The following is a 10834-nucleotide window of genomic DNA, read 5'->3' on the forward strand; positions in this document are numbered from 1 at the left end:
AGGTCCTCCTGACTCCAGGACTGGTGCTCTATCTACTACCACAATCTAAACATTCTTAGGCCTATACTTAAATTCATTTCTATTTTAGAACCTGAAATCTTTTTCTTTAGATTGAAAAGTACAGGGTGATGACTCTGTTTCTTGAAAATATGCTAACAAAGTGTACTACTTTTTCCTCCCATTAGTAAGTTCCTCCTAGGACTTCTTTTTTGTGAAGAAGCTCTAATAACCCATCTTTATTCTTTTTTTTTCTGGCTCTGTCCCTGACCTCTTGTCTTCTGAACCATATTCTTGGGTTGGATATGTTCTTTTCCCTCAAAGATTTTCATATTTTACTGCCTTTAGAATAAAATTTCCTTGAAGTCATGAATGTCTTTCTTTTTGTTTATATCTGTATCACCAGGCTGTGATACAGTGCCTGGTGTACTTTAAATCTTTGGTTAAATTTTCTTTTTTTCTTCCCCAATATTTCTCCTCTTTTCTTCCCTTTAATGTCTATATAGTGAGATGCCTAGAATTTTAAAACTAATGTAAAGTTTTAGTGTGTATATATATATATATATATATATATATATACATATATATGAATGCATATACATATATTTATATATTGATCTGTAACATAATATTTAGTATATAAAAATAACATATATACTGCACAAACACACACACGAGTCTCATGTAAACCTGGGTTTGTATTCTAAATTAAATTTTTCCCTTTGAACTTGTTAAATACTGTGAACAACCTTGGTTCTTTTTGAATATGAGCATCCTGATCTTCTGCATGAGATTCCCCCCCTCCCCCTTGTATTGGCCCATTAGATCTGGAAGTATACAGTCATATCTTTAAAAATTTAAGTAATGTTCTCCAAAACAGAAAGGAGAAAATCAAATCCTAGATTTCTACCAATCTTATTTTCTAAATATTTTAAGATCAAATTTACTAGCAGTTAATTCAGGTCAATTCAACAAACCTTTATTAACCACTTTACATATATGATCACTATGCTAGCATTTATTATATTTATATCTCTAGATAGATATCTCTATAGATAGACAGATAGATGGATAGATAGATACATAGATATCTAAATAGCTAGATAAATATTCCACACTTTGTGGCAACAGATGATTGGAATACATGTGATGCAGTTATTTTTAATATAAAGGACTTTTAAATTTGTTTTCTTTAAAATATTTAAGGCACTAATATGCTTTATGGATTTGTTTTTTCCTTAAAAGCTAACCATCTTATGAGTTTAGTGCATTTTAACTTGTTAGACTGAAGTTTCATCGGGGAAATTATTCTGTGCTTTCTAGAGAATTTGAAAGAGTTCCAACCTAAACAGATTTCAGAATGCTTTCTACTAAAATATTTCCTTTCTTTCTCCCCAGTGAGGGACTAAATCTAATAGTCCTTCATATAAGACGCTATTGGTCTGATCTGGGAGTAGATGGGAAGAAGGCAAGAGGTTGAAGACTTAGAAGTTGGACAATCCTGGTGGACAGTTCAAGAGTGCTAGCACCCAATTCAAATCTGAAAAACATATACTAATGCAAGACAGGAATCCAAAGAACTAAGTATCTCATGTAGGTTGAAGCTCATATAAACATTCTACTTCACAAACAGATGTACTTTGGACAATGCTCATTGCCCCATTACTTAAAAGCTTGAAATGTAAGACTTACCCAAACCCTGCCATCTCTGGCTTCTTTATCACTACTACTTTTTCACATGTTGTACCCAGCTGAGTTTTCTCAGCATTGGACTCTCTTTTTTTTTACTGATAGAGTATACATTTGTAATAGGAAATGGGAGTTTCTCAACTTTTCATACCAGCTGGATGTCAGAAGGCATTATGTGTTCATAATCCAATGGAAACTACATGGACAGGATGTCAGGTGCTAGTCGATTCCTTCTTGTTTGTCTTTGAGAGCAACCCTGAATCGCTCCTCCGGCGAGGAGAGCTCGCTAATCAGATCCGTGATGACCTTGGTGAAGGCTTCCCAGGGGCTGTAATCTGGCGTGGTCTGTACACGGATGATGATTTGGTGTTCCAGTGGGTGGGGGACTTTATAGCCTGCCAGCAGCACCTGAGGGTCTTTCAGTGACTGTGACTTGATGATGTTCCCCAGCGTGTGGTCTTCCCTGTTGATGGTGAAGGGCAGGCGTTGGGCGATCCTGCGGGCAGAGCGGCTGGGCGCCCCCTCCGCCACTCCCCCCGGGAGGCGGCCCCGGCCGAGGGGCGGCAGCGGGGGGCTTCGGGGCTCCCACCCGCCGCCCCGCGGCCGCGCTCACTTCTTCTCTCCCTCCAAGAGGAGGAAGGACCCGAAGGCCGGGGACGCGTTCATCCTCCGCCGCTAGCGCGGGGGCTCCCGCAGCCCCTCCGCAGCATTGGACTCTTTAAAGTACTTTGGGAATTTATCTCAGAGAAATTGTCTTTCTTTACAGTTTATTTGAAAAATCACATTATTTGTCTCTCAAGAACAATTTTCTTTGTGATTTTTCTTGCTGTTTAGTCATATCAATCATGTCTGGGTGTTTGTGTCACCTTCTGGGCTTTTCTTTCTTAGTACAGATTCAGAAGTGGTTTGCCATTTTCTTCTCTAAACCATTTTACAAAAGAGGAATTGAAATAAACAAGGCTAAGTACCTTGTCCAGGGTCACACAGTTATTGTCCGTTGACAGATTTGAACTCAGGAAGATGGTACAATTTAAAATCCAGCATTTTAATTTTTTATTACACTATTTACTTGCCAATTCTGATTTTAAATTATGATTTGTGCTGATGTTATGTAACAATATAATGAGTCCTAAGGAAATGAATTTTTTCTCAGATTTTCTTATTGTCATTTTTTTCAGGGGGGAATCAATGAAGAGAACTTCTTATTTCCTTAAAAAATATACAGTTAAAATTTCAAAATATTTCATTGTCATTTAAGCATGGTGTATAAGATTATAAAGTGTTTCAATTAGTGAAGATGTATTAAACACTTAATATAGGACAATCAGTATACTGAGCAGGGAGAATACAAATATTCCATTTATCAGGATAGCATGAAATCACTTAAGAGTCATCAGTGAAACAATGGATCAAGTTAGTCATTCATTAGAGATTTATTTTAAGTTTCTAATGTTCCAGATATTACACTATGTTCTGGGAATACCAAGAAATTTAAAAAAAGAAAAAGAAAAAATGAAAGAAAGAAAAAAATTCTTTCTATCAAGGACTTAGATTATAATAAATGAGATAATATGAAAATAATTAGGTACCTAGAGTCACATAATTTGTATATAAAGAGTAAAATGGGAAGTAATCTCACAAGGGAAGGAACAAGTAGCTTAAGAAGAAAGCAGAGAAAGGTACCAGGAAAGAATTCTTGCAGGAGATAGGGTTTGAAGTCAAGAAAGAATCTAGGAAAAAGGTCAAGAATATCAAGGAAACTGATAAAAAAATATATAAAGGAAGGTGGTCTAGCTCTACCAGATATAAAACTACAATAAAAAGCAGCAGTCATCAAAACTGCCTGGTACAGGTTAAGAAATAGAGTAATACATAAGTGGATTAGGAGAGGTTCAAAAGAAACATGAGTAAATGACTACAGTAACCTAATATTTGACAACACAAAGGCATTAGCTTCTGGAACAAGAACTCATTATTTGACAAAAATTGTTGGGAAAACTGGGAAATAGCATGGCAAAAACTGGACATAGACCACATCTCACACTCGATTTCAAAATAAGTCAAAATGAGTGCAAGATTTAAGCATAAAGGTCAACACCATAATAGATCAAGAAATATTTATCTATCATATTTTTGGAAACACAAGAAGTTTATGATCAAACTAGTAATAGAGTACATTATAAATTGCAAAATGAATGATTTTGACTATATTAAATTAAAAAGATTAATAAAATTATTGCTGCCAATATCAGAAGGAAAACAGAAACCTGGGAAAGTATCTTCACAACCAGAAGTTCTGATAAAGGTCTCATTTCTAAAATATATAGGTAATTGTATCAAATTTATATGGTTACAAGTCATTCCACAATGGATAAATGGTCAAAGGATATGAATAGACAGTTATCAGTTTTCAAATGAAAAAATTAAAATTATATATATATATATATACAAACATATTTATATACATATATATGTGTGTATGTATATATATATATATATATATATATATATATATATATATAGCCTTCAGAATCTGATGAACACTTTATAAAATATATCTCTTGTGTATCTCTTTCCCTCAATCCTAAACATGTCTATCACAACTATGTTTGTACAAGACCAATCTAACTGTCACTAAGGGGAGGGAGGTGAGAAGGGAGGGTGGAAGGAAATTGTTTAACTTATAAATATGCATATGCATGTAGATGAATGTTTAAAAACTTTTGCAACATGTATTTGTAAAAAGAAAAAAAGAGAGAATCTAAGAAAATTAAAAAGTGAAGAGAGCTAGTATCATATACATGAATTATCACTGGTATAAAGTCACAGTGACTGCAGATCAACTATTGTGTGGAAGGAGCAGCAAGTATGGTAGCAGATGCTCCAAATAACATTTCCCAACTTTTACATCAAAAAAGTTTTATGTTAAAAAAAAGAACAAAAACGGTTTTGTTTTCTGCACAAAATTAGAGAAGGTCCTAAAGGTAAGACAGTATGAGAATCAAATTCATAAATTCATAGGTTATCAAGGGGATTTTTGAGGAAATATTTGCTCAAATGTTGTAAAATATTATATTTAACATAATAATGAAGGTAAATATATATTTATATGTATGTTAAATATATATAAATATAATATTATATTATATATATATATATATACATGCATACTTATATATAAATAGGTAGCTTCTTGGTGTGTTGGATAGAACGCTAAGCCTGGAGTCATAAAGAAAAGAATTCAAATATGGTCTCAGAAACTTACTAGCTATGTGACTCTACTAAGCCACTTATTCCATTTTCTTCATCTGAAAAATTAACTAGAAAAGGAAATGGCAAAGTATTCCAATATCTTTGACAAGAAAATCCCAAATCATATCACAGAGAGTCAAACACAACTATTCAACAACAGTAATTAACTAATGTTTTTTATCAGAATGAATACAATTTTTTTTTGCTTTCTGAAATTTATCGGGTTTGTCCTATGTTGACTTTATACTGAATAGTACAAGAATGAATTTTTTTTCAAAATTATTCAGTTCCCAAATGAGATTTTAATAACATTTCTGACTTTAGCAATAATATTGAATTTAGTATTGTTCTATATTCAATGAATAGGGATTATATTCTAATATGCCTAATGATAAAAGAGATATTTAGTCTTCTATTTGGATATTCTTATATTCATGTTCTTTACACTTTCAATTATATTAAGTAAGTGCAATGTTAAATCAAGTTAAACTTAATTTCATTTTTCACAAACTTTGCTTTAATGTTCATTTACATAATTGCCAGAGAATAGCAAGCACAGTCTTCCAGCTATCTGTAATCTCCATGTCATTCATACATGAAGAAAACAGAAATTAATATTTCTAAGAAATTAAATGCATAAAAATGCTTTTTCCCTAATGGAAAAGGTAGCAGTTGTTGCACTGGGCAGCATTCATTTTTCAACCAAAGAAAATAATAATGGGGACATCAAGAAAAAATGTTAATGTGAAAGTCATGCCTTAGAGTGCTATTATTAGAGGTCTGTGGTAACAGAATGATAATGAGGTCAAAATGACTTCAACACTTCAACAAATCATAGCTTAAGATTTAAACCTTTCTTACATAGATTTTGACCTCTTTTCAAAAATCTATAAGTATTTTCTCTTATCAATGAAGCAAAATGCTATTAGAATTATATGTCAGAAGGAATACAGTGGAGGGAAATACAGCTAGTAATAGCAACTGTAGGAAAAATATTGAAGCAATTTCTCTGGTTGACTTACAATAAAGAAGGTAACTCATCCCAGAGACAGAGCTATTGGAATCTGAACATAGATTGAAGTACATTTTTTTTCTCCCTCTATTCTTGAGGTTTCTTACCTCTTTGCAGGGGAGGGGAGTTTATACTTACTCATAACAAAATTATTTTAATAATATAAAATAAATAAACCAAAATAAAAAAGAAAGAATTATATATTAGAGGAAATATCCACATATTTCTTGACAAAAACTTTCCAAAACTCCTTTATTTTAGAAACTAATCTGCACCTACAGAATTAGAGGTGTCACACAAATCTATTTGAATCAATTAGTTTTTATTTATTAAGCACCCACTAATGACATTGTGCTAGGTACTAAAGATACAAATCAGTAATTCAAAATGCATTTCTAAAGCTCTTTTTATCTAAATGTCAGTTCTGAGCTAAGAAGTTGTGATAAAAAAGAAAGACAAAGAGTTCTTGTCCTCAAAAACTTGCATTCTAAAGAGATAGATGAAGCAATGTTTTTCCTCTTGAAGTTTAGGTTTTACTAAAGAATAACTCTTTAAGTAAATATATATAAAACAGATATAAAATATTTTCCCTAAACACTATGCTTTAGGTATTAACACTTTTCAATGAGAATCACTGATTTTTCTGTGTCAGTTAAGATAGATAATTAGTAATGTCTCAGCTAGCTAAGATTGAACTAAATTATATAATAATTTATAGTAATATCTCTATGGAGCTTGTTTTTTTAAAAAATAATTCCTTTTAATTCAATTTTGAATATTATATTCCTAATATGTGTGGCTATTTCTAGGTATATTTAGTAATTTCTAGACTAGACATATTCCTCCTTTCTCCTCCTCCTTTTTCCTCTCCACTTCCTCTTCTTATCTCTTGGTTCTCCTACTATCTGAAAATTACATCCTAGTTTCCTTTGCTTTGTCATTGTTTATATTCACCCCTAAACTCTGGTTGTGTCATAAAGTTCTTTCCTCAAAATTTTCATGGGAACTTTGAATAAGGTATTGCCTATGACACACAAATATACATCTTTATTGATCACATGTCCTCTCAAATGTTTCTCTTGATTCTGATAGCCATATGATTGCTAAATGAAGTTCCATTTTCCATTGAATCTGTCAATATAAATTGGTTAGATTTCATTAAAAAATAGCTCAAGCTTCTTCCTGACACAAAAACTCAATTTCTCAATGTCACCATTCAACTAATGATTCCATGTGTTTTCAAACCAGAGAACACCATGATTTCTGAAGAGCTACATTCATGGATGTCTTACAGTACAATGAGAAGATGTATAGTGGGCAGAAATGTGCTAAAACATATTTGTAGAAAGGGGCAGAGCCACAATGGCAGGTAAAGTAACAAAATCCCAGAAGCTTTCACCCAGATCACTCCAGTGCCTTTAAATTATAACTCTAACCTAATTTTAGAGTGATAGAACCCACAGAGAAACTGATTAAAACTATTTTCCAGTCACAACTTGGAAGATCCGTGGGAAGGGTCTGTACCACCAGGAAAGACTCCTCAGTAAAGCTTGGACCTCACCGTGGAGAAAACTGATTCCAGTCATCCAGGAAGAGCCCTTGGGGTGCCAGGTCCATAGCAGCCAGGCAATTTCCAGACTTCTCGGACAATCCAGTTCAGGGATTGCCAAGGATAATTTAGAAAGTCAACTGGAAAAATCTCCTGCACTAGAGGGAGCATGGAACCTAGGTCAGAGCAGTTCTATGCACAGCCCCACCCTGGGAACCAGAAGCAAGCCTGTGGAGTGACAAAGAAGCTATTTCCTGAGGTCTCAGTTCACAGTTGCTAAGCGGATTGGGGAAGATTACAAAGGTCTCTCTTCTACCCTTAGAGGAGGTCTCTGTTGTTTTGCCCATACTCAGATCCAGGTTGCAGTCTGGGACCCCAGTATCAGGAAAAGAAGTTTTACTGCCATGGTGAGGCAGGGACCCTCATAGTTCCAGGGCAGAAGGAAGGGCTTGTGGTCCTCCATAGACCAGAGCACAGGCAAGAGAGCAGTCATAAGCTCTCATAATACCTTGAAAGAATTGAGGTCCTGGGGGCTGAAAATAACTGCAAAATTCCTCAAAAGCTTTGGACAGTGTATCCTCTGGATGCAGAGCCCCTCCTTAACAAAGATTTAAAATAGTCTGGGAAAATGAGCAAACAACAGAAGAAAAAGAACATGATAATAGACAATTACTTTGGTACCATGGAGGATAAAAAACACACTCAGAAGGTGAAAAAGTCCAAGATTTTGTACCCAAAGCCTGCAAGAAAAATATGGAATAAAAAAATTTGAAAATAAAGTTAGGGAAGTAAAATTGTGAAGAGAAATGAAAACAATGTAGGAAAATCAAGAAAACCAAGCAGCTTGGTGAAGGAGATACAAAATTGCTGGGAAAAAAAAAAGATCATCTTAAAACTAGACTGGTTTAGTTTAGGTCAAATGGGAAAAAGAAAACAGTCCAAAAGATCAATGAGAAGAATGCCTTAAAAATAGAATTGGTCAGATGGAAAAGGAGATAAGAAAGCTCTCTGAAGAAAATAATTCCTTCAAATGCAGAATGGAGCTAAAGGAAGCTGATGACTTTGTGAGAATTCAAGAAAAAATAGAACAAAACTGAAAGCATGAAAAACTAGAGGAAAATGTGAAATATCTCATTGGAAAAAAATTGCCCAGGAAATCAGATACAGGTGAAGTAATCTAAAGGCTACTTGAAAGTCTTGACCAAGAATAGATCCTTGACATCATTTTTCAAGAAATTCTCCAGGAAAATTCTCCTAAGATTCTAGAAGCAGATGGTGAAATAGAAATTAGGGGAACCCACTGATCATGTCCTGAAAGAGACCCCCCCAAAAATGTCCAGGAACAGAACAGTCAATTTTCAGAACACCTAAGTCAAGGAGAAAATATTGCAAACTGTCAGAAATAAATAATTTAAATATCATAGAACTTCAATCAGGATTACATGGGTATAATTATATTAATCTGCAATTATATTAAGTGTTCATACTACTTGAAATATGATATTCTGGAAGGCAAAAGCGCTTGGATTACAAGTGAGAATCAACCACCCAGAAAAACTGAACTTCTTCCATCGGAAAATTCATTCAATGAAAGAGGGGGCTTTCAAACTTTCCTGTAGAAATGGGAACAGAAATCTTTATTTCCAAACACAAGTCTTAGGTGAACAAAGAGAGGGTAGACAAGAAGGACAAAATATGAGGGATTATTTTTTTAGTGTAGACAGACATATTTGGTTTTCATGTGGAGTATTTGATTCACAAGGCAAGAACAGTGTAGTCACTTTCTAATACATTTCTCCATTCATCCAAAGTACTTGGTCCATATTCCAGCAAAATTAACAATATGTTCAGGCAGTATTTTGACATTTATAAAACCTTCTTCTTACAACAATCCTAAAAAGCAGAAAGTACAAATATTATTATGATCTCTCTTTTATACATAAGGAAACTAAATATCAAAGAGATTTCAGAGCCAGAATTCAAATCTAAATCTCTGCTGTTGCATAATTCAACTTTCTTTAGCTTAATGTTACTCTTAAATTTATAATTCCAATTACATTAATTCTTTTCTGTAGAAAGGTTTTATTTATTTTGAGTTTTACAATATTTCCCCTAATCTTGCTTCCATCCCTCCACCCCCCACAGAAGTCAGTCTGCTAGTCATTACATTTTTTCCATGGCATACATTTATATAAGTTGAATGTGATGAGAGAAATCACAGCAATAAGGAAGAAAAATAAATCATAAGAGATAGCAAAATTACATAATAAGATAACGGGTTTCTTTTGTTTTTTTTTTAAATTAAAGTTAATCGTCTTGGGTCATTATTCAAACTCCACAGTTCTTCCCTGGTTACAGATGGTATTCTCCAACACATATATTGCAAACTTGTGTCTGATTGTTGCACTTTTGGAATGAGCCAGTTCATCAAGGCTGATCATCACTCCCATGTTGCGGTTAGGGTATACAATGTTTTTTCTGGTTCTGCTCATCTCGCTCAGCATCAGTGCATGAAAATCCTTCCAGGCTTCCCTGAATTCCCATCCCTCCTGGTTCCTAATAGAACAATAGTGTTCCATGACATAACTATACCACAGTTTGTTAAGCCATTCCCCAAATGAAGGACATTTACTTAATTTCCAATTCTTTACCACCACAAACAGGGCTGCTATGAATATTTTTTATACATGTGATGCTTTTACCCTTTTTCCTCATCTCTTCAGGATATAGACCCAACAGTGGTATTGTTGGATCAAAGGGTGTATACATTTTTGTTGCCCTTTGGTCATAATTCCAAATTCCACAACCCTTCCAACACTGATCACTGTCCTTTCTGGTCATATTGGCCAGTCTGAGAGGTGTGAGCTGGTACCTCAGAGATGCTTTAATTTTCATTTCTCTAATAAGTAATGATTTAGAGCAATTTTTCATATGACTATGGATCATTTTCATTTACTCATCTGTAAATTGCCCTTGCATATCCTTTGACCATTTGGCAATTGAGGATTGCCTTGTTCTTTTGGAAAATTTGACTCAGCTCTCTGTATATTTTAGAAATGAGTCCTTTGTCAAAAATACTAGTTGGATAATTGTTTCCCAATTTACTATATTTCTTTTGGTCTTGATTACAGTGGTTTTGGCTGTGCAAAAGTTTTTTTTTTTTTAATTTAATGTAATCAAAATTATCTAGCTTGTTTTCAATGATGTCCTCCATCTCTTCCCTGGTCATCAACTGCTTCCCTTTCCATAGATCTGATAGGTAAAGTACTCCTTGTTCTTCCAGTTTGGTTATAATATTGGTTTTTTCCCTCTAAAGTCTGTATCCATTTTGATAT

At 34.0% G+C, this 10834-nt stretch overlaps 1 pseudogene; it reads right to left on the reverse strand.

The window, feature by feature from the left end:
- Positions 1 to 1905: 1905 nt before the first annotated feature.
- On the reverse strand, positions 1906 to 2352 carry LOC141511098 (DNA-directed RNA polymerase II subunit RPB11-a-like; annotated as a pseudogene).
- Between the last annotated feature and the right edge of the window lie 8482 nt (positions 2353 to 10834).

The sequence above is a fragment of the Macrotis lagotis genome, chromosome 2, assembly GCF_037893015.1.
Source record: "Macrotis lagotis isolate mMagLag1 chromosome 2, bilby.v1.9.chrom.fasta, whole genome shotgun sequence".
Taxonomy (NCBI): Eukaryota; Metazoa; Chordata; class Mammalia; order Peramelemorphia; family Peramelidae; genus Macrotis; species Macrotis lagotis.